At 47.7% G+C, this 2,472-nt stretch overlaps 1 pseudogene; it reads left to right on the top strand.

Moving 5' to 3' along the window:
* The first annotated feature begins 916 nt into the window (after positions 1–916).
* Positions 917–2,168, top strand: LOC104680175 (annotated as a pseudogene).
* The last annotated feature ends 304 nt before the right edge of the window (positions 2,169–2,472 follow it).

Below are 2,472 nucleotides of genomic sequence, written 5' to 3'. Positions count from 1 at the left end.
ACCTCAGGTTATCCACCTGTCTCAGCCTCCCAAAGTGCTGGGATTACAGGCATCAGCCACTGCGCCTGGCCACAGATAACCCAATTTTTTAAAAGGGCAAAAGATCTTGAATATAGCTTTTTCCAAAGAAGCCATACAAATGGCCAAAAGGCACATGAAAAAGTGCTCAACAGCACTCATTGTCAGAGAAATGCAAGTCAAAACTCCAACGAAGTATTGCCTCACACCTGTTAGAATGGTTATCAGAAAGACAAGGAACATGAAATTTCGGTAAGGGTGTGGAGACAAAAGAACTTTTGTAAATTGTTGGTGGGAACGTAAGTCGGTACAGCCATTATGAAAAAGAGTATGGAAGTTTCTCAAAAGTTAAAAATAGGGCCAGGTGTGGTGGCTCATATCTGTAGTCCCAGCACTTTGGGAAGCTGAAGCAGGGGGATTGCTTGAGCCCAGGAGTTTGAGACCAGCCTCGGCAACACAGTGAGACCCCATCTCTATAAAAAAAATACAAAAATCAGCCAGGTGTGGTGGCACACACCTATAGTCCCAGATACTCGGGAGGCTGAGGTGGGAGGATTGCTCGAGCCCGGGAAGTAGAGGTTGCAGTGAATTGAGATCTTGCCACTGCATTCTAGCCTGGGCAACAGAGTGAAGCTCTGGCAGAAAGAAAGAGAGAGAGAAAGAGAGAAAGAGAGAGAGAAAGAGAGAAAGAGAGAAAGAGAGAGAGAGAGAGAGAGAGAGAGAAAGAAAAGAAAGAAAGAAAGAAAGAAAGAAAGAAAGAAAGAAAGAAAGAAAGAAAGAAAGAAAGAAAGAAAGAAAGAAAAAGAAAGAAAAGAAAGAGAAAAAAAGAAAAAAGAAAAAAAAAATTAGGTCTTAGGCACAACCTGAGTCCTGTCCTCTTGTTTTTCTCCCAGATAGCATGAACTTTACCACTCACTCCACCACCTCCTCCACCAACTACTGGTCCCTGGGCTCTATCCAGCTGCCCAGCTATGTGGCCCAGCTGGTCAGCAGCATGGCCAGTGTCTATGCAGGTGCCAGGGGCTCAGGCTCTCGGATCTCCGTGTCCCACTCCACAAGCTTCTGGGGCGGCTTGGGGTCTGGGACCTGGTGGGAATAGGGGATATCCAGAAGGAGACCATGCAAGGCCTGAACAATCATCGGGCCTCCTACCTGGACAGAGTGAGGAGCCTGCAGACTGATAATGGAGGCTGGAGAGCAAAATCCAGTAGCATCTGGAGAAGAAGGGACCCCAGGTGAGAGACTAGGGGCATTACTTCAAGACCATTGAGGACCTGAGGATTCAGATCTTCGCAAGTACCGTGGATAGTGCCTGCATCATTCTGCAGATTGACAATGCCCATATTGCTGCTGATGACTTTAGAGTCAAGTATGAGACAGAACTGGCCATGTGCCAGTCTGTGGAGAGTGACATCCATGGGCTCTGTAAGACCATTGATGACACGAATGTCGCTCAGCTGCAGCTGGAGGCAGAGATTGAGGCTCTCAAGGAGGAGCTGCTGTTCATGAAGAAAATCCACAAAGAGGAGGTAAAAGACCTCCAAGCCCAGATTGCCAACTCTGGGTTGACTGTGGAGGTAGATGCCCTCAAATCTCAGGACCTCGCCAAGATCATGGCAGACATCCAGGCCTAATACGACAAGTTGGCTCAGAAGAACTGAGAGGAGCTGGACAAGTACTGGTCCTAGCAGACTGAGGAGAGCACCAAGCAGTCTGCTGAGATCAGAGCTGCTGAGATGATGCTCACGGAGCTGAGATGTAAAATCCAGTCCTTGGAGATCAACCTGAACTCAATGAGAAATCTGAAAGCCAGGTTGGAGAACAGCCTGAGGGAGGTAGAGACCCACTATGCCATGCAGATGGAGCAGCTCAACAGGGTTCTGCTGCACCTGGAGTTGGAGCTGGCACAGACCTGGGCAGAGGGGCAGCACCAGACCCAGGAGTATGAGGCTCTGCTGAACATCAAGATCAAGCTGGAGGCTAAGATCGCCGCCTACCACTGCCTGCTGGAAGATGGGGAGGGCTTCAATCCTGGTGATGCCCTGGACAGCAGCAACTCCATCCAAAGCATCCAGAAGACCACCACCCACAGGATAGTGGACGGCATAGGGGTGTCTGAGACCAACGACACCAAAGTGCTAAGACATTGAGCCAGCAGAAGCCGAGTATCCTTTGGGGTGCAGGATGCCAATAAAAAGTTCAGAGGTCACTGGGAAAAAAAATTAAAAATAGAACTACCGTACAATCCAGCAATCCCACTTCTGAATATATATCCAAAGGAAATGGAATCAGTATCTCAAAGAGGTATCTGCATTCCCATGTTAATTGCAGCATTATTCACAATAGCCAAGATATGGAAACAACCTAAGTGTCCATGGATGGATGAATGAATGAAGAACATTTTGGTGTGTATATATACAATGGGATATTATTCAAGCCACGTGAAAGAAGAAA

This window comes from Rhinopithecus roxellana, chromosome 3 (genome assembly GCF_007565055.1).
Source record: "Rhinopithecus roxellana isolate Shanxi Qingling chromosome 3, ASM756505v1, whole genome shotgun sequence".
In the NCBI taxonomy this organism is placed as follows: Eukaryota; Metazoa; Chordata; class Mammalia; order Primates; family Cercopithecidae; genus Rhinopithecus; species Rhinopithecus roxellana.
Note: the sequence above shows the minus strand (reverse complement) of the source record. Positions and strands in the feature narration are given on the sequence as shown.